At 42.9% G+C, this 22537-nt stretch overlaps 1 pseudogene; it reads left to right on the top strand.

The window, feature by feature from the left end:
• LOC114494887 overlaps positions 1-5447 on the top strand; it is an 82652-nt pseudogene extending 77205 nt beyond the window's left edge.
• The last annotated feature ends 17090 nt before the right edge of the window (positions 5448-22537 follow it).

The following is a 22537-nucleotide window of genomic DNA, read 5'->3' on the forward strand; positions in this document are numbered from 1 at the left end:
TTAACCACCAAGAAGCCACTATTCCATGCATGTCACTTTAGCCTTCTCTTCGGTCCTTTCATTCTTTTTAATAGGCTTCATGCCTTAGCTCAGGCTACCATAACCAAAATAAAAAAATAAAAAATAAAAATAAAAAACAGTCTGGGTGGCTTAAACAGCATGAATTTATTTCTCACAGCTCTGGAGGCTGGAAATTTAGGATCAAGGTGCCAGCTGACTCAGTCCCTGGTGAGAGCTTTCTTCCCAGCTTGCAGACAGAACCTCTCTATGTCCTCAGATGACCTTTCCTTGGTGCATGCTTGCAGGGGGAGAGATATTTCTCTCTCTCCCTCTTCTTATAAGGCCACTAATTCCACTGGGGCGGGGGAGGGGGGTCACTCTCATGACCTAATCCAACACTACCTCCCAAAGGCCCCACTTTCAAATGCCATCACTTTAGGGGGTGAGAATTTTAACATATGAATTTGGGGGGAACATAAACACTCAGCCCATAACACTTTACTTGTTCTTATTAAATGTGAACATTTTCCAGGGCTCTGTCCTGATGCCCTACACATTCTCCATTTTTAACACATCGGTGGTTTCTGCCCCATCTTTTTTGAATTTCAAATATGTTCCAGGGAGACCCAAAGTCCAAATCCAGACCTAACTCCCCCTCCCCACCAAGTCTCACAAACCACTCAAACTCACATACCTTAAAGCATCTGCCCTCTTCCAACCCTACTACTCCTGTGATGCTGAGCCCTTTGGAGGCTGAATGGACCCATTTGCCTGGGCCAGAAGGCTGGGAGATGGCTCCGATTCTTCCCATTCATTCCTAGTGGCTTATCAGTATGAGTCAGGAAGATTGAAAAATGAAAAGATAAAACAAACTATCCTGAAAAGATTTGAAAGCTCCTGAAATATTGATTTGGTGACTTTCTGATAGCTATAGAGAGACAATGCAACTCAAACCCATCTTTTCTTAGCAAATAAACTACAAAAGATGACCCAGGGAAACAAATCTCATTGAAAACAATAGCTCTTACATGTGTGCTCTAATCAGAGGGTTTGAGATGTGATCTGCCCAGGCAGCCATTGACCTCTTCTGCCATTTTACATTTCCTTTTTAATCAAATCCCTACATTCTACAGCTCTCACTTGCAGAGATTTAAAAAGACACTTTGATTAATGGACTTGATCAGTGTCTGCTCTGGTTTAACCATGCTGTTCTCCTCCACATTTCACATTTCATACCTGCATAGCACCACTTCCATTTCATTACAGGAACTGAAAAATGTGATAGCCTGCCAGACAGCAAAGTAATTTATGAAAAACATATTTTTAAAAAGAGTATTAAAGCTTGAAAAAACCCCTCAAGCCTGTTGCTGTTGTAACTTTAAATGGGCTATGCAAATAATTAAATGTCAGGTCATATTGACACTATCAAATTTAGGGGAGTATAGATGCTATACAACCCCAGAGTCCTAGGAGATATTAAATCAGAGTTTGATTTCAACATGAAACAAGAGTACAATTGAATAAAAAATAACCCCATTTCCAAAGGCCTCTACATACTACAAATGTTTCCATATATACCACAATTCTTTAAAAAGAGATAAAAATATAAATGAACTCATAAACACATTTAAGTACTAAATCCCTCTTTGGTCTTTTATTTTTCTCAAGCCTCTGCTGCCTCACACTAGCCTATTTCAAATGTTGACTTCCAGGAGAGGATGGATGAGAACAGAAGATAATCAGGGCTAAGGTAATGGATACTGCTCACTCTACTTTAGAACAGTTTAATTTGGACATATACCTGAACTTTGCTTTGTACACTTAAGTCTCAATTATTCCCACCAATGTGCTCTGTGTACTAGGTACTGCTTAGTGTATACTAGGTACTGCATAGTGTGTACTATGGTACAGTATTTCAGGTTAGCATCAAAGTTGAAAATCCCTTTAAGATAACATTAAAAAATGGTCAGTAAATAAATATTTATTGTGTAAAGCATTTTGTTTTATTGTATAAGTCCTGTGATAAATAAAATATACTATAGAGGAAAGACAACAGCAGAAAACTTGCCTTTTTCTGTTTAAATTATTAATTGGGATTAAGGGGAATTCCTATTTCCAGAGCACCTATGATTTGTCATCAGAAGTAGGACCAGAATCAGGCTGACAGTCAAAATGATTTCAGTTTCACATCCACGATTGGTTAGCCAACAACAACCAATCCTATAAAGACAAAAGCTGGCCCTGATATTGTGACGTGCCCCTTCATAGTCCATAGCAGACATCACAAACCAATCACAACATTGACTGTCTAGTCCACAAGTGTTTACTGAGTGTTTTCTACATATCAGCATCTAATAAGCACAGTGGACACTGCGGTGGACAAGGTAAACCAAGTACCTGCCCTCTTGGAGCTTACATTCTAGTGGGAGAAGGCAGCACACAAAAAAAGACAAGTCATTTCAGATAATGTGAGGTCCTACCAAAGGAGAGAGAGTGTGGCTGCAAGGACAGGAAAGGGAAGGCACTTTAGCTGGAGTGGTCAAAGTCCTCTTGGTAGAGGTCACATTGGGAAGAAACTTGACCAGGAAGCAAGGGCCAGACTGACTCCTCAACAGAGCATTCCACACAGCCATTACCAATCAATTGCCAGTTGGCTGTTATTGAGGAGCCTGTGCAAAGCATTCAGTGTAGCTTTGGGAACATATTTAATATCAAATGCCCAAGATTTTGACACAGAGGGAGGAAGGAAGACTTGGAACACTTGTATTCTAGTCTTCTTTTTAACCTTTTAGAATCTTGGTTCCCTCATCAGTAAAATAAGAGGGTTGGAGCAAATGATCTATAAAATTTCTTTTATATCCTATGGTCAATAATTCTAACTAAAAAGTGAAGTAGGGCTTTAGACAATTAGAGAGATAGGGTAGACTAAGTAAAGAAGTCTTTCTGGGAACAGGATCATTTGAACAGTTAGAAGAGAAAAAGATGTAGCTATAGCTTTTTAGCAGCTTCTTGGTGATTTCAGAAAGAGCCATAGTCAGCCCCAGGTTGTGCAATCAGCTTCAACTGTCAAAATCCAATGCATTTTTCACCTTGAATTCTGAATGAAAATGAACTGGTGTCATCTTTTCAACCATACACATAGCCAAAGTCACCAACATCCCAATATGTCATTTGGTCATCTTGGGACACCAAGGGCTACACAAAGGCAAATCATCATGTCACAGAATAAAGAATAAAGTGTTATGAGAGATTCACCAGGAAGTATCCACCTGTCACTGCCACCTGCCAACAAGACAGACAGACCTTTCAGAAGTGCCATCCATAGGAGAGGGTTATAAGCTTGCATGGTAATGGTGTATCTAGATCAAGACGCAGATATTTGTTTTAAAAATTCCTGAAATTGCTTCATAGCAGCATTTAAAACTGTTCCCTAGTGCATAAAAATGTTCCCTTTCTTACAGGCAGTAGTTCAGTTTGGGTCTTCAGCCATAACACAAATACTTATATGCTACTGTGATATTGTGAGTTTAGATGATAAATGATTAAAATTCACTTTGTGAGTACAAAGTGCTTCATAAATACTTAATCTCCAGAGAGACTTCAACTGAGAGTTTCTAACTCTATTTGGTTTCTGTTTATCCAAGTCACACAGGGTCCCTGTTTGATTTGTACATATTTCAAGTTCCACACTATCCCTTTCCCACTTCCCCTTGCTGCTGATAGATGCAGACTTGGATCTTGCCATTGAGGCAGACTGAGAAATCCAGGGCAAGCCAGGAATGGCTTTGAGTTATTTATGATTTGCAAACAGCGCCACCAATGTACTGTTTCCCTGTTTTTCATGCCCTAAATCAAATATGAAACTATCTCTGTGACTTATTGCAGACCACAGGGATGGATGGTTTCACAGGAGGACACTTTCTCCAGAAAAAAGCTCATGCTACCAGTCTAGCACTTTGGGCCCACCAACACTTTATCAGCCAAAATGCAGCCTTCCACCCCCAACCCAGGAACCAAACAGGAGGATGACCAAAGACTCACATTCCTTGGAAACATACAAACAAGGGCAGAAGAATATCAACCCTCTAGCTCCTTCCCTAAGAAGTAGCAATTCTGAAGACACTTGCTCAACACAGCTTTGGTCTATATTCTAGAACCTTTAGGGCCAGGCTGGAGTCTTATTGGCCAGAGAATTCGTAGTTAGTAATGCAGCATAGCAGTGATACTACTTCATTTTCCAGGTCCTCAGTCTTCTCATTTGCAAAATGAAGGTGTGCATCTTCTCCTGAAGTTTTATAAATCATGCTTTGTGGATAAACTGTGTTCAAATCCTATTTCTGGCACTTACTGCTTGTGTTGCCTGGCTTTACTTTTCTGTGTAATAAAATAAAAAATGCCACACAGTGTAACTCCAAGGAACAAGTTAACTAAGTATATGCATGCATTGTTAAATTGGTCGGCTACACATTTAAAAAGTCCAGCCATTGGTAACATAACGAGAAAGGTTTGTATGACATTGATGTAACCTGGCAGCCAAGGAGAGTGGACTGGAATGTGCATGCATGAACAATGACAACTTCACTGTACTAGTCAGTGAGGGTGGTAGACACTGTTGAGTGAGCATGTGTACTGTGGGGCTGTCACATTCAAAATGACTGAGTGCTGAGCTGTAGTTAAGCATGAGAGGCAAATAGTGGACGCGCTTCTGTTCGAGTTTCTACACACAGAGATGGTGGCAGAATTGTGAGTGCACAAACCCAACCCCGATCCCAGGCCCCAGGGAACAGAAGATAAACCTGTTGGTGCTGGAGAGCATGGACTTCCACATGGGCCAAGCCCTGGGCAAGAGGTTGCCCTGGGAGACACTGGCCCTCAGGGAGGAGCTGGATGTCCTCCAGTTGCTGTGCAAAGACCTGTGGGTGGCGGTATTCCAAAAGCAGATGGACAGCTTACACACTAACCACCAGAGAACTTACATCCTACAGGATAACAGTTTTCCCCTGCTCATCCCCGTAGCCTTGGGCCTGCAGTATGTGGAAGAAGCACCTAAGTTCCTGGCTTTCACCTGTGGACTCCTACACAGCACCCTCAGCACGCTGGGCATCAAGAGCCTGGTCACCACCTCCATGGTAGCCCTGCCACCTGGTTCCAGGTGGTGATGCAGAGATCCTGAGGAGCCCCAGACCCCAGACCCCAATCCCCAGACCCCACAGAATATCACCCAGGGCTGCCAGGGAATCCCAGGCCCTGGGGATAGAGAGCAAGGCAAGCGATCCAGCCACCTCGGGGTGTCGCACATGATCAACAAATGGGTGTCAAAGGGGGAGGTGTGGGCATCTGGGGCAGGGAGGTCACAGCCACCATCTGGCCTGGTGTGGAAAAATTCCTGTCTGGCACATCACTCACTCCGCAGCACAGAAGCTCAATAAAGTTCTGTGTGTCTGGAAAAAAAAAATGACTGAGTGAGTAAAGCAATGAATCTGTATCAAATTTTGTGTTAAGCTTAAACATTCCTCTGTGGAAACTATTTGGATAATTCAGAAAGCTTTTAGGGATGATGCAATGAGTGCAGCACAAATAAAAGTGTGGCACAAACACTTCAAAGATAGTCAAGACTCTGTTGAAAGTGATCCACATTCTGGGAGGCCTCAACAAGCAAAACACCTGAGAATGTTGAAAGTGTACATGCTGCAGTCAACAAAGATCAGCAACTGACAGTGTGAGAACTAGAAGCTGATCTGAGGATTCCAAAAACTAGTGTCTGAGATTTTGGCACAGGATCTTGGCATGAAACCTGTCATGGCAAAATTTGTTCCGTGGCTTCTGCTACCAGAGCAGAAGGAATACTGTGCTGTAGTTACCAATGGTGCTGGGAGAAGGGTGTGAGGTCCCAAGGTGACTACTTTAAAGGGCACTAAGCCATAGCCATAATTGTCCTATGTACAATGTCTTTTTTATCTTCTTCAATAAATGTCTCTACTTTTCATATTACATAGCTGAATACTTTCTGGACAGATCATATATATGTGTGTGTGTGTGTGTGTGTGTGTGTGTGTATAGTCACCATATATATATATATATATATATATATATATATATGAAAGAGAGAGACCTCTCATATTACCATCTAGCACAGTTTCCTCCCCCATAGACCTCACTAAACACTAGATTGGCTACTTCTTGGATTTAAGCTGAAAACAGAGTTGGACCTGCAGTGTAGCCCAATCCCTGCTTGAATGAAGAGTTTATCTGGACAACCCCTGTTGAAGATGGAAATCCCAGGCTAATCATATCTTCCACTCATGAAATCTGGTCAAAGCATCCAGGCATGCAACATGAGGATCTAGATAAACAGGAAAGGAAGATCAGATACCTAGGGGTGACTATAAAGTGTATATGTATCAGTTCTATCATCTTAGTTGCTAAAGACAAAACCATATTATTATATCTTGTGATTTTGCCAGTCAGGAATTTAGGCCAAGTTCTGCTGGAGGACATAACAGTTCTATGTGGTATTAGCTGAAGTCAGTCTGTGGTATTTAGATGGTAGGCTGGACTAGAGGGCTCAAGACAACTTCATTCTTATTTTGGGACTGGCCAGAAACCTGTGCTCAGCTGGACTGTCAGCTGGAGCACCTACATGCCAAGCCAACATGGCAGTCTCAGGAGAGTCAGACCTCTTCAAGGCTTCCTCGAACCTAGACTTGGAAGTCATGTAGTATGACGCTTGCCACATCCTATTGGTCTAGTTGTTCTATTGGACCTCTAAGGCTGGTCCAGATTCAAAGAGATGAGTAGCAAAGAATTTTCAGTCATCTTTAATGTACCTCAATACTTGAGACTCAGTTTCACTTCGTATCAACTGTGGGTACCACTTCTTTCATCCTCTCATCCTTCCCAATGTCACACCAATATCTTCACTTTGTAATGAGGAAGTCAAGACTGAGGTGTCACCAGAACAACAGAGCACCTCAACAGGTAAGTTGACTTACTCTGACTTTCCACCATCTCAATTTTTCGTATGCTTCTTTTATTGTGGGTTGGCTGTGCCTTTGTTCTGCATCATCTTCACCCCAAGATTAAGACTGAGGAAGCAGCTTCTATATGGAACACTGCCTATTGTCATAGCAGAGATAAGGGTGAACAAGTGGCTCTTAATGCTTCTGTTCAGAGGTGACACCTGTCATACACACAAGTCATTGGTCAAAGCAAGTCAAATGGTCACACTGAATTTTACAGGAGATAGAATTCTCCCACCACAAGGAGAGGTTATGCAGAGAAGGGCACCCCAGTACCTGGTTAATAGTAATTTAATTCACCATAGTCTGTTTCCTGGACACCAAATGTGAAATTCTCTCCCCTTCCCAAACAAAAAGACACTTTTCCCTCCCCAAGGGAGACAACCCAAACCTCCCCTCCAGGTGCTGCTCTGAGATCAAAGCCCAGGATCTGTGTACATGGCAGGAGCATCACTATGACAAGTTTGGGGTGCTTCCTTTGGGTGGGGACACCTAAAAAATTAGAAAACAAGTCTTCTGCTCCCACAAGCAAACCCAGTATGAAATTAGGAAAAGGACACAATAAGCATGTCCAGTAGAAATGGAAGCATAGAAGCATACAGCAGGCCCTGACCCATAGTAATTTGAAAGTCCCCCCAAGCCTGTGATGTGAGCAGCAACTTTTCCTGAGGGTGAGGCAATGTCTTTGATTAGCCCACTCTGATTCATTCTTCAGAAGAAACTCCCAGTCTGTTGCATTCTATCTTCTTTGGCTCTGTCCACTGAAAGTTCCTTCTTTTCTCATTATCTTCCTTGGCTACATATCAAAAGAAATATGCCAAGTGTTGGAAACAACCTAAGTGCCCATCAGCAAATGAGTGATCAAAAAACTATGGTACATTTACACAGTGCAATACTACACACCAGAAAGAAAGAAGGAGCTCCTAACCTTTATGAAAGCATGGATGGAACTGGAGAGCATTATGCTAAGTGAAATAAGCCAGGCGGTGAACGACAAATACCATATGATGATCTCACCTTTAACTGGAACCTAATCAACAAAACAAACAAGCAAGCAAAATACAACCAGAGACACTGAAATTAAGAACAAACTGACAGTAACCAAAGGGGAGGTGGGATGGGCTAATGCGGGGGGAAAGGGGAAGGGATTTCAGGAACATGTATAAAGTACACATGGTTAAAACCAAAGGGGGTTAGGATCAAGGGTGGGAAGTGGGGATGGCTGGGGTGTGGGGGGTGATGGGGGGGTCAGTGGAGACAACTGTACTTAAACAAGTATAAAGAAAAGAAAGAAAGAAATATGGTCTCTGTTGGGGGCTGAACACAGCTCCCAGTCTCTGTCCTACCTATAAAATGTTAGGGATGCAAGGTCGTTTTAAGTATCAAGTGGGTACAGTCTGTTTTTTTCTCCAAACTCGTAGCTTCTTTGCCCATACAATTCTCTTAAAATGTTGGTTGGTTTTTTATATGTTTGATTCTAGTCAGCCTCCAGAACTAACTAGAAAAGATAATAACAAAATGATTACTTTTGATTTAAGCCCTTTAGTTTTGGGTTGGTTTGTTACATAGCCATAAATTAGCAGAACACACTATGAAAAAATACACACACCCAGGCCCTATCAAGGCCATTGAATCAGAATCTCTGGCAGAGAAGCCTGCACTTCACTAATTAATCTCTCCAGTGATTCACTCTTAAGCAGCTGAGGGTTGAGAAACTGCTGATCATCTGCAGGCAATGCCCTTGATCAAAAACAAAGAGCTATGCAAGAAGTCATCTTTGGCTTCTCTTTACAAGAAAGTACTTTTTCCATTCCCACGATGTTCACTGAATAGTCAGATAACTAACTAAAGAGTGACTAGATGGTAAAGGGTTAGAAACAATATTAGAAGAGGAAACAATGGGGAACTGTTTAATGCAAAGAAGAAAAGATGAAGGGCAACACTGAGTTGCCTTCACATATTTAAATGGATATGTCTGCTTATTAGAAATGAATGGCAAACCATTAGATAGAAATGACAAGGATAAAGATTATACTTGATATTATTTATTACAGTATAATAAGCTTGAAAAAGTAGTATTTTGTAGCAGCTTTTACCGGAAAATAGTTAACTGGAGCAGCAATTTGAGCTTTTCACAAGTAGCCTGGAACTGTCTCATCATGAGCACATTGTTGAATTCTATTTCCCTACCTTTTTGAACTTAAGAAGGCGAAATGACTCACTTTGACCAAAGAAATGTGATTGGAAATTATGTATATTACTTCCAAAGGAAAATTCAAGAGCCAGTGTACTAATTGCCACATCTCCTTTCTTGCTGAAATATTCACATAGTGGAGACACCATTAGCCTGACTGAGCCCAGAATGAGGATGTTAAGCAGAGACCCAATATGGAGTAGCCAGATAAAATACAGGCTGCCCAGGTAAAATTTAAATTTCATAAAATAATAGTTTTAGTATGCACTTTTGGAGATATACATATAAAAAAAATTCATTGATTATTTGAAATTCAAACTCAGCTGGGGGTCCTCAGTTTATTTTTTTTGTTAATTCTGGCACCCCTGTCCCCAAGGGACCCACATAGGTCATATAGAAAGCATTAGGAAAAATAAACTTTTGTTGTTTTAAGCCTAGAATCTTAGGGATTGTTTGTTATAGCCAAATAACTTAGTCTATACTGACTTAACTATTTCCCATCTTTGATGAGATGTTATTTTGATGAGGCACAGGCTAGTACTAATATTTGAAATAAAGCAGGACATTTATCTATATAATAAAAGAGATAATTGAGAGCTCTGGGATATAATTTGAGAAGGAGAAATGGATAGAAAACTGTTAAAACACAACATTAGTTATCAAGGAATTTTTTGTCTAACTAGAAAATAAAATTAGAAAAAATGATGGTAAAGAGTAGTCCTGAGGGCCTAGAGGTCATTGTGGGCTTGAGTAAGCATGGAATGACTTCATGGGAAAAGTAGACTTGCCTGATGTAGGGATGGCCAAGTAGTAGGATTTAGCCTACTGAAGAGCTGAGCACAGGAATGCACTGTGAGGACACGGCACAGCCACATTTGCTCTACGCTGCCACTTTCCAGCTTCTGGTCAGGGCTGGACATAACAGGGTAGGTGGCCAGCTGTGCACAAGTTCACAGGACTGCTCTGATGCTGAGAGACTGCATTCCCCGTTACAGATGTCTGTGACGTTTCTGGGCTTCTGGACACAGTTAAGTACTTCGGTGGGGAGTTGACATTTCAACACACAAATCCAAACATTTTTGCTAACTTTTGTTTAAAATATCTGTGTTATAGAAGACTCTTAGATAGCAAGGCCCTGGTTGTCTCCATCTTCAGGGTCTCCAAGATTAGTGCTTGGTAGGTGAAATATAGAGAGAATGTAATTAACAAGACGAGGCCCTAAGTGTGTTGTGACACACCATTAGCCACTGCAGCTGCTCCTTTTGGCCACCAGGGAGCGGCATGGCATCTTGAACTATAAACTGAGTTTCTAAATCAGAGTGGACTCAGTGATTCTCAAAAACAGTTGGTACCAGAATGCCAGTCTCTGCCTGACATTTTTCTAGGCCCTGAACAAAGGGAGACAGACTAGGGCAAAGCAGTTATTTTTTTCCCATAAATCTCTATCCAATTTAAAGGAATATCTTTTATTCTGATTGTTTTTCCCAATGTTTTGTCATTAAAATATCCTTTCTTTATGAAATGAAGATCACCATTTGTGATAAGGGTTTTGGTTGGTTTGTTTATTTTATTCTTAACATTCTTTTTTAGTCAAATAAATAATGACAACACTCTGGTGTACCAGAATGTTATTAGAAAATAACTTTAGGTTTGTAAAATCAAAAGTCAGAGATCCAGTAGCATAGGCTGTCAAAATCAGACAGGGCTTATGACAAAAATAAAAATAAAAATAAAAAACCTAGGGGAGTGTATAAACTTTACCTTTGAGTCCCCTGGGCCTTCTTTTCTGTTGCCCACTGTTACCTCCTTTTCACTCACCCATGGGTCTCTGCTCTCTCCCTGCCCAGCCTCCTCCCTCTGGTTGAAACCTGTTCTTAGAAAAGAATCTGCTATCAGCAGCTTAGATGTCAGTGAAAATTTAAATTACTTCTTCTCCCTCCCAGAAAAACCTGCCTTCCTGTCTTATCTCTGATTCCAGAAAGCAGGTGTCTGTGGCCAGTTCGAGGGATTTCAGACATCAGCAGACAGGAAGGTACAAGAGTGAAGAAGAACAGCCAGTGTCAGGGAAGCTGGCAGACCAGGTCTCAGACAGAGAAACCCCAGAAGCTCATTCTACCTTCACCTCTCTGGAAAGTCACAGGTCACACCAATTTGTGCTTATAATATTCTTGCCCTGATGTCAGGGAGTCTTCTGTCTATTGGACTAGCACCACTAGTGTCAGAGACGACACCCCAATTCATCAAGGGCCTGCTGCAGCCACAAACCAGGGGATACTATCCCTAGTGCATTGTGGAATACAGTGGTGTTTTTAATGGTGATTACACCAAACAAATAATGTCCCTGTAACATTAGCTTGGTGCCCACCTGCCCTGTGAGACTTGCCATAGAGGGGGGCACCAAGCTAATACTATAGGGACACCAAGGGTAAGGAAGTGGGATGGGGTTGTTGCTAGCACAAACACTGCAGACTGATTGCCAGAGTTGAAAAAGAGATGACCATTCATTTGGAAAACTCAGAAAGACTTCACCAGCTGGGCCTGGAATAACAGGTAGAATTTTGACAGGAAATAGGAAAGGAAAAACCTGTCCGGTGAAGAAACAATCTGATTTAAGGGCTCAAGGAGAAAGCACAGGGCTGTGTTCAGGGTCCAGGGTCCAGGGTCCAGCCCAGTTTGGTCAAAGTATCAGGCACATAGTAAGAAAAGAACAGAAATGATAATGAATGGCAGGAAGGCTTGGCAGAGGTGGCCTTGAGTCCCGCTACCACAGCAGACCCTTTGGTGGCCTCGACCCACTCCGTGTTCCATTCCTTGACCATCAGTTGTGGATAATGGTCCTTAGTCTTCAGAGAATTAAATAAGGGAATGGGTTTGTAATTGGTATTAAATTTTAATCTACAAACACAAATAGTTTTTTAAAAGTCTTAAAAGTAATGGTTACTTTTTTATCACTCAATTTCTGTTTTAAGCCTTGTTTTTCCTGATGTCAGAAACATCATCTCATATAGTTCGGGACTCCTGCTGCAGACAACCTAAGCTAAGGTGGTCCTACCCAGTGCTCAGTTGTCCTCTCTCTGTACTGGCTTCTCCAGAGATTTCTCTCTTCTCACCTGCTCCTCGGGTGTGGCCCACATGATAGCTTCCCCCTCAACCTTATTCCTGTCTGCATTACTTTGGTAGGGCTGCTGAAAGAGAAAATCACAAACTGTGTGTCTTAAAAATAACAGAAATTTACCCTCCCACACTTCTGAAGGCTGGGTACCTGCAATCAAGTGATGCACAGGGCCACGCTTCTTCTGAAGGCTCTAAGGATGACTCTGTCCTTGCCTCTTCCTGGCTTTGTTGGAAACTGGCAATTCTTAAAGATTTTATTTATTTATTTTTAGGGAGGGAAGGGGGAGAGAGAGAGAGAGAGAAAGAGAGAGAGAGAGAGAAACATCAATGTGCGGTTGCTGGGGGTTATGGCCTGCAACCCAGAAATGTACCCTGGCTGGGAATCGAACCTGGGACACTTTGGTTCCCAGTCCGCGCTCAATCCACTGAGCTACGCCAGCCAGGGCTCGGAAACTGGCAATTCTTGGCATTCCTTGGCTGCAGTCCTCCAATCTCCACCTCCATCTTCACAGGTCACCTTCCATCTGTGTGTGCATCTCTATGTCCAAACTTCCCTTTACTTATAAGGACACTAAATCATTGGATTACAGACCCCTAATCCTGTATGATCTCATCTTAACCTGATTACATAAGGGGGCGCAAAAAAACCAGGAATTTATTTTTTGAAAAATTGTGTATTTATTCTCATTAAACTTCAGCCACCTACAAAGAACTCTCCATTGATGCAATACACCTATCAAGACTTTTTTTTCCACTGTTCAAAATAGTCTTTGAACTTGTCAATTTTTGTGCCTTTTAGTGCTTTTTCCATTTTTTGTTTCACCTCTTCCACATCAGTAAAACGTTTCCCTTTGGGGACTTTTTTCATCCTGGGAAGCAAGCGAAAAAAGGTCTCTGGGGGTGAGATCAGTTGAATAGGGAAGGCAAGTCATGGGGGTTATGCCCTTTTTGGTCAAAAACTGTGGAATACTCAGCACGGTGTGGACAGGTGTGCTCATAAATCACCCATTATGAAATGGGCAAACACATTGAGTCTTCAAAAAAATTCACTGAAGCTGAACACAGCCTCTCACAAGAACACCAGCTAGTTTACTGATACAGATGGGTTCCTGGAACACTCACCTAGCTGGGGAAGACTGTACTAGAAGGTGCTTGCACTCCAGAAGATAATTCCAGTTTTGGGGGGATGCTCCCCTAGTACCTGCAAAGACTCTATTTCCAAATCAGGCCACATTCTGAGATTCCAGGTACACATGAATTTGGAAGGGATTCTGCATCCCAGTATACTTTCAGAGGTACCTTCCAGGCACAGATTCTGTGCTGCTGCTTCTTCTTCCTTTTTTTTTTTTTTAATCCTTACCTGAGGACGTTTTTTCATTGCTTTCAGGGAGATAGAAATGGAGAGAGAGAGAGAAACATTGATGAAAGAGAGAAGCATCAACTGGTTGTTTCCCGTATATGTACCAGACTGGAGATGGCACATGACAGAACTGGGGACTGTATGTGCCCAGACCACATCTGGACCATGCCCAAACCAGGGATCGAACCCACAACCTAAGTATGTGTCCTGGCTGGGGACTGAACCCACAACCTTTGGTTATGGGATGATTCACCAACCAACTGAGCCACACCATGCTGGTTCTGTGCTTCTTAAAGACACCTGGGTTTCTCTGGTCCTCTACTCTGGGGCAAGAGAATAGCCCTATCCTCTCTGAGATTTTCACAACCTTCCTATGTTCTCCCCAGCTGGGACAGCACAGGCCCCTCACTGGAGATCCCACAAACCCATCCCTCCTCAGAGAACATGGGTAAGGGTGGGTGAGAACAATGCAGCCTCCCTGCGCACAGGCCCACCAGCGCCCAATCTCTTATCACCACACCACCCTCCTCTCTCTCCCTAAGCTAAGAAACTTGCACAGATCTACCACATCTACTGATTTACCCAAATCTACTGAGTAATGCCTAAAATTCTGAAACTCAAAAGCCAAAAAGAACTTTCTTTCCTGACATGCACCTCACTGGCTAAATGGCACAAGGGCATCTGGTAAGAAAATACCAACAATAAAATGATTCATAACTTGAAAATATTATCCCACTGTCACTCTCGAGCTCACTGAATGTATATGAAGGTCTAGTGATGTCTCTAGTGTGTACATTCCAGGCAACCAAGAATGCCAATCACATAGGTTTGCTTTACACTTAGTATTAAGAGTAGGAAAGCACCAGTTGAAACAGGACACAATGGTCTCCACACAGTAAAGGTTTGGTATCTTTTGGTATCTTCCCTGACCAAGGATGCTACACAACCTGGGGAGATTATGTCTTGGGCCTTAGAACCCAAATGGTCAAACAAATGAGGAAGTCTCCAACAAAGGCTTTCTTTTACAGGACAACTGGCTAGCATTCCTGAGCACTCTAACAGCCCTGTGCATACTCAAAGGTATTTGCAAACTCGTGAGATAACACAAAGGCATCATTGAGGACTTCTATGGCCAGGCCCCTGGGGAGCTTACCTCAGAGCCCTTCCCTCACCTTGGCCTTCTCTGTAACCCTGTTCCTCACACCTGCAAGTGGCTCCCCATCACAAAAAAGACACTACACGTTCTGTTCCATATTCTTGAAAATAAAAACACTGTAGGCACCCCCACTGCCCCTGCCGCAAGATTCATTCATATGATCTTTCTTTTCCTGTAACCATAGCCAGAGTAGGCATCTCCTTCTATAGCTTGTCTGTGGGGCGGAAAAACAATTTGGATTTCCACAACCTGAAACCTAATTTCTGGTGGGAAGGTACCATCTGGTGGATATTTGAGAAACTGCTCACGTCCTGGGTTTGAACATGAACATCAGAGGGCAGCTGTCCTAACAAAATGCCAATGGAAGTATTACTTCCAGACTGAATGAGAGCTCAGCAATCAAATATGGGCTGATTCCCTTAAATAGCTGACTCCACACTCAGGCGATTATTCTTAGAACTAATCAGAGGCAGCTCACAGAGTCTTCTCTGCTTTCTGGTCTCCTTGGTCCAGCTTATAATAAATTAAAACAGCTATTCATTGCCTATCCTCTTTCTTTTGAAAAAGAATTCTTATTCCTCTTTATCCTGGATATTTATCTGTGAAAGTTGTATCTTGAGAAATCTAGTCAGACCTCATTCAGAAGCCTTCTTCTTGTCACACATTGGCCTTGACACGGGTTGGTTCCCTCCCCAGCTTACCCACAGCCCCTGGCTCTGAGACAGTGCACCCTACTGAGGTGGTGGAGACTTGTGCAACAAGTCTCAGCCACAGGTGGTTGGACAGGGGTGGCCATCTCACTCCTGCTGAGCAGCCGGATGCTCACTCTCCTGGGATTTGGGATTTGGAAACAGTATTCAGAAATCATGACATAGTGAAGCTAAATCAGTGATGAGGTGGACTCCAGCACTGTGGGGCACTACTGTTGCCCTACACATAGGAAAGCAGCCAAGGCTGACCTGCCAAAAGTGGACCCCAGCCCAGAAACAAGTGAGCTGAGTCACCTGGGCCCCAGCTTCTGTGCCTTTCATGTCCCAGGCTGCCCGAGTGCCCTTGGACTTGTTGAGTTTCACTGTGTCTAACAGGGACGGGCCCTCTTCTGCTGGAGCAGGCCCTGGGGGTTACTTGCCCTTAAAGATGCACATGCCCTTGATGAAGGTCTGATTATCCATAGATCCTGAGCCTGAGCTGTCAGAACTTTGAGGTCTCCTGATAGATACAGGGACTTTTCACCTCCAGTGCCCAGAGGATTTCACAGAAATGAAAAATTGCATCCAATCAAAAAATTCTGAGGGACTTCACTCTGTGTAACAGAACATCTGTGATCAACAGTGAGATAAACTGACTGGCCCTGTGCCTGTCTGAAGGTTCTAGCAAGAGAGGTGGCTACTCTCTGCCCAGCTGCTGAGCAGGTTTCCTTTGATCATCTTCCCTGATGTAGACGGTCTGGGGAGGAAGTGCGAGTGATGGAGAAGTACACGCTCATATCCCAGCAGCACCTGGAGTGTCAATGGAATGACAGGCAAGGCAGCCAGAGGAGAGGTTCCAGGACTGTGCCTGGGTTCCTACGGAAGCTGGCTCTGAACAGCTAGTGGGCAGGATGTTGGGGGGTGGGATGGGGTGCAGGTAGAAGCAATAGGGGTAGAAGCAGTGGGGAGCACAGGAAAATGGAGCTGTGATACAATCTAGGAACAGCCTGGGCGCCCCTTGTAGCCTGGGGTGTAAATGGCTGGCTAGGGCTGCCTGACTTGAGCCAAGATGTCCTGACCTTTATGTTCCAGCAAGAGTCAGCCATTGGATGTGAGTCACATGGCAAAGGCCAGGACCTTGGACAAGGAGGTTTTCTACAGCTGAAGGCTGTCTGTTGGCATGCCTCCTAGAGGTGACACTTTGGGTGACAGGTCCAATGGCTCCTTCCCTGAAGGAGTCCCTGATCTATAAAAACCAACTGGGCTCTTAATGTGGTGTTTACCTCTTGTTGAGCTCTCATTCCCACTAGGAAGTGGCATCTTTCATGTTCTTTTCTTCCTTACCCTCATACAATGAGAAATCAGCTTTGGAATTTACCTAAAGTAAATTAAACCACCAAGACCTGGACCTATGTAAGGAATATTGTAAAGTCATCAATATCTGTTCCACTTCTACTTTGTTCCTTTGCCCCTTCCCTTCACTGTACTGTTTCTCCCTTTTCTTGGTTTTCTACCCTCTCTCCTTTCTCTCCTTCTATGGTGAGAGTTTTTGTTTCCTAAGAAGATAAGCAACAGGACAAACTGATTCATACTATAGAATGAATGCTTGCTAAATGATTATTCCCATTCAATGCAAACATCTCAATTCCTGCTGTGGTCCAGATGTTCATCACAACTGTATTTAGACAATCTCCTCCTTGGTCTCCCTTCTCATTTCTTCTCTAGTTCACCCTGACCACTGAAACCACCCAAACCAGTAATTTTTAAATTCACTTATGTCATGTCACTCCCATGTTCAGCGTCTCCTCAATCCCTTACATGCGCAGTCCAAGGACAAGGAGCACTGGACCAGGAGTCAAAGACCCAAGGGGCCATGCAGCTCAGAAATTTAAAAAAGCCCAAGTTCTGGGGCCCAACTTCCTGGTGTGAGTCTCAGTGCCATCTCTTACAGGCTCTATGGCTTTAGGAAAAATACGTGTACTCTTCTTCCTCAGTTTCTCCATCTGTGAAACAGAGGTGAAAGTAACCTAACATGCTATATAAGCTAAAGCACTTAGAAGAGTGGCTGGCATATAGTAAGTATGGTGCTCTATAATCTTAGCACCGTTAGCACTATTATCAGTAGTATTGTTACTAGTATTTTTATTACTCTCATTCATATTATTAATTATTATTAGTTATTAGTACTAGCAGTAGCAGTGCTATTAATCACTGAGTGCCAAATAAGAGAGTGACCTTGACCTTGACCAAACCACTTCATCTTGCTAAGGAAGGGCTTCAGTTTCCTCATCTTTAAACTGAGGGGATGGCCTAGTGTTACTTCCAGCTCCCAAATATTGTTTCTCTCATCTTCTTCATGTCATTCAAGCCATCAACACGCATTCCTACACTGCCATATAGTGGCTACTCAGTAGCTGTGAAGACACCCAGTGGATGTCTGTAATCTCCAATAGTACTATATATACTCCAAAAGCCTATATATACTATGTTTTTTCCTATACATATATACTATATACTATGTTTTTCTATACATATATATTATAGACTATGTTTTTTCCTATACATATATACATACCTACAGGCTCAGTAAGATTTTACAGTAACTAAAAATAAAACAAGTATAACAATATACTGTATAATAAAAGCTCTCGGAATGTGATCTCTCTCTCTCATAAATCTTATATTGTACTCAGCTTTTCACTTAGAGGAAGCACTTTCTGGCCTGTCTTTGGTGTGTCTGAGTAACCAGCATCAGTACTCTCGAGCACTGAGACCATTATTTAAAGTGAAGTAAAGGTGGCTTGAACATAAGTACTGATACCACAATAGTCCCCCTGATAACCAACAGGACCACGCAGTGACTAATGAGGGGGAGCAAACAGCATCCATGGTGGGGATGGATGAAGGATGGGTCCGCGTCTGGGGTGGAGCTGATCTGGACTCGAGAGGCTGCCTTGTGCTACACAGCATGGCCTGGTTTAAAACTTATGAATTGCTTATTTTTGGAATATTTCATTTAATATTTTCAGATCTTGGTCGACTGCAGATAACTGAAACCAAGGAAAGTAAAACTGAGGATAAATAAAGGTGGACTAATGTAATTTTCAGCTCACCCCTACATAAGCCTGTTTTCCCTATTCCTGCTCTGCCTTGAGTTGTTCCTGAGCCATGTGTGTGGTCAGTCTTACTAGATAAAGGACAAAATGTAGGTCTGTGATTTCTGAGTGTGCCTAGTCTGCAACAGCTTCTTCATCATAGGCAATCAGGAAGTGTTTTTTTGACTAAACTGAGTCCAAGCACCAAAAGTTTTGGCTACTTTCCAGCTATTTGTCCTGCCTGCTCTCCCCCTCTGGAATTACTCCTCCAGCAGAGGGCCAGGAAACGCTCTGGCTTTTTCAATTGCCAGTTTAATTTGCCACCATCTGCCACGGAGTATGAGAGTTCCCAGAGGCCTGCAGCACGTCTTTCAGGCGCTCAGCACTGTTTCCATTCCAACTCCAGGCAGAGAAATAAATCCACACACAGAAAAGCCCAGGATCATTGTGGGAGGGGTGAGTGAAGGCGGAAGCTGGAAGGGGTCACACAGCTGCAGCCTCCAGTTTCTGAACTATCCCCACTCAGTGTTCATTGACACAGTTTTGGAAATTGATTTCTAAACATTTAGAAAAATGAGTATCCTTAAGTAATTTGCCAGAAAGATAGCATCCTAGATATATTGTTTATTCTTTTGTATAACACCTATAGTACCTACCACAAAGCATTAGGGTTAGGCCATGCTAACGGAAGGAATGGATAAATCTTAAGATCCACAGGTGTGAGAAAGAGAAGTGGAAGGTGACATTTTTTTTCCTATAGGTATCAATGATCAAATCTGTAATATCGGATAAAGAAACTAACACAATGTGAGTAAGTGGAGCAGCCTTAGACCAGTGTACTCTACCTAGAACATCAACAAGTACATTTATAGCACTTTTAGTCTGTGTATACTTGGGCCTGTTATATTGGCCATACTATGTTACACTAGAATACTAGCTGGGGTTACTAAAAATTATAACATTCATTTTGAAAAATAGCCAGATTTCTAGCAACTTCAGCCCTCCAGCACACAACCAGGAGCCTGGAGGTCAAGTAAAAGATGTCACTGCCTCTCTGTACCACCAAATGGTGTGCACTCAGGACAGAATCATTCTAGCCTGAGCAAACAGTGTGCCCACAATCATCATATTAAGTGTGAAACCCACTTAATCTTCTTGGAGTCCCTTTTGTGCTGCAGATATAATTTTGAAAATGAACGCCGACAAGAAGCACTTCTGAATTCAAAGTCTGACATGCCCCAGTTTCGCCTTGCCAACCTCCTCAGCCAATGCTAATCCCAATTGTTAATGCTGGGTAATTCCATCCCTGATTAATCCAATCAAAGAACATGTGCCCAGTGTCCCTTGTTAACACATCATGGTTTGGTTCCTAACCTACAGCTTGCTGCCATCTGCCACAGTACGAACGGTTACAGGTTGACTCTTGAGAGAGCGATCTCTACCATGTAGCCTTGAGCAATTGGAAAGTCCTCTATATGTGCTGGTTTGAAATTCAACCTCCTAAACGCTAAAAGAGATATTTTATAAACTTCACATATTCAGAGTAAATAGAACAACAACAACAAAAATCTCTTAAGGAACCATGCCATGCTAAGGACAACCCACTAGAGCTGAAACTTCTTCATTCCTACCCAGGAATGCCTCACCCATCCTCTCTCCTTCTACTGCTTTCTGAGAAGAGAACCAACCCATCACTCTTTTCCAGGAGCTACCCCACCTCTTCTCACTTTCCATACCACTGTCTCTTACCTCTTCTGGGAACCTGAGTCAGAAAGCACTCTCTCTCACCCAGTCCAGGGCATGCTCAATTCTCCTCAGGGGAACAAAACTACACAACCTGTCCTCCATCCTTTCCTTCCATCCTCCTATCATTGAGCCCTTTTCTACTCCTTTAAATACTCACTTCATGGGGAATAAAAACAGTTATTTACAATTGTTAGATCTGTCTCCGCACTCTCTCTCATCCCCTAGCTCCTTGTGATCTGCTTCAGTTCCCATTTCTCTTCTGAAATTGATCCTCCAAAAGCCACCCATAATCTTCCAACTGGGAGATTTAATAACCTTTTATTCAATCTTCACCTTGGTCAACTCTGCAGCTTTTGGCATTTCTGTCAGCTATTCCCTTTATGTCCTCTGTTGTCCTGGTTCCCAGGACACACCACTCTCTGCAGTTCTCATCCTAATACCATGACCACCCCTTCCGTCCTCCTTTGACTCTGTCTGCACAGTGTTGTCCAAAGACTTATCCTTGGCTTATTTTCTTCTTCAACTTTCTTAAGATTTCAGCATTTACTTCTTTGTGAGTGGTGAGTGCTTAATCTTTGCTTTCAGTTCTGAAGATGCTATTAAGCTAATATTTCTATTTGCACCTGCCTGGTGGACATTTCTATTGTTACCTTTCATATACCCCTTAAAAATCAATAGGTACCAAACCGAACTCATCATTTTCCATACTAAACTTACTCTAGGCCTATTTTTGCTATTGCCACCAACATGCATTCTCTCCCCCAGTCATCCGAGTCACCACCCAGGCTAAGCTACGCAGCATTGTCCTTCCTCCACCTCTGCCAGAACTAATTATGTACCAAACTCCACCAATGCTGTTTCTGAGCTAGCCTTCTCATACCACTCCTCCCCCTCTTCCCATGCTCCACTCCCACCCAGACCCTCAGCATCCCTCCTCTGGGTGATTCTATGCATTTTGTGTTGCCTTTCCCCTCCTCTCTTCTATGAAAACAGCTAAACATCTTGTGCATCCTTTGTGCATCCTTAAGCCTTTCTGACTTTTATTGGAGAAAGTAGTTAATGCCTTTGAAGGCAACAAGAGGAGCGGGAATGCTTTAAGGAAAGAGGAGGAGAGATCAGCAGACTTAAAAAAGAAAACAAATGGAATACTATTCAACAACGACAGAAAGTAATACCAAGCAAAAAAAAAAAGAATAAATTTTGACATACACAACAATGGATGCGTCACACAGGTACACTGTTGGATGAAAGAAGGTAAAGGATTTTATTCGTACAAAATTCTACAACTGGCACAATCCTCTATGGGGATAGAGCTCAGAAGAGTAGCTGCCTTGAGGCAGGGGGAGGACTGACAGGAAGGGGGCACAAAGGAACAGCATCCTGTGCAGGGTGGGTTCCACCTGGTACCCTGAGCTTGCAAGACAGACCACCATGACCCTAAACTAGAATAAGTGAGCTGGAAAATAATCTTTTTTCATCTTTCTTAAATGTATGTAAAGCTCATATTTATTTCAATGTTTAATATTAGAAGTATTTTGGGTCTTTATTTAAAAGTTTGGTGATGATTTGGTGGCCAGAAATATGCCATAGGAACTTAACTCTTGTTTATATCAATTAGCTTAAGGTAGCACTGGTTTCATTATACCTTGTTTACTTAAAGTCAGAGCTTTCAAAAACCTATTGATGACACTGAGGACTTACCTGCATCTGGCCAGCCTCACTGTTGGGGACATCAAAGGTACCTGATGGGGGTCTGCAGCTTGTTGGCGCTGCCACAGCAGGGGTGAACTTCAGACAACTGTGGGCATGATGCCTCCAGGCAGAAGACACCGAGGGCACAGGCCAGGAATTGTCAGCGAGGTCTACAGCTCCCACCAAGCTATAATGAATCTGTAGGATTAGGGACGAGACTGGCAGGAACAGCTTGTGGAGGACAGTTAACTTCCCACCCTCCCAGCCCTCAGGGAGCCAGCAGGGAAAAAGAGCAACAGGAGGGAAGCCAGGCCCTGGGCATCTTCACCTCAAGTTGCCTAAGCAGCCTTGCCCAAGCTGAGCTGTTCAAAAGGGCAAGAGCTTTGAAACGACTTGAGACTGCAGTTCACATAACTCGGTCAGACCACAACGTAGTGGTTCACAATGAATTTAACAGAGTAGATTGGGATTT

The sequence above is a fragment of the Phyllostomus discolor genome, chromosome 4 (assembly GCF_004126475.2).
Source record: "Phyllostomus discolor isolate MPI-MPIP mPhyDis1 chromosome 4, mPhyDis1.pri.v3, whole genome shotgun sequence".
Classification (NCBI taxonomy): Eukaryota; Metazoa; Chordata; class Mammalia; order Chiroptera; family Phyllostomidae; genus Phyllostomus; species Phyllostomus discolor.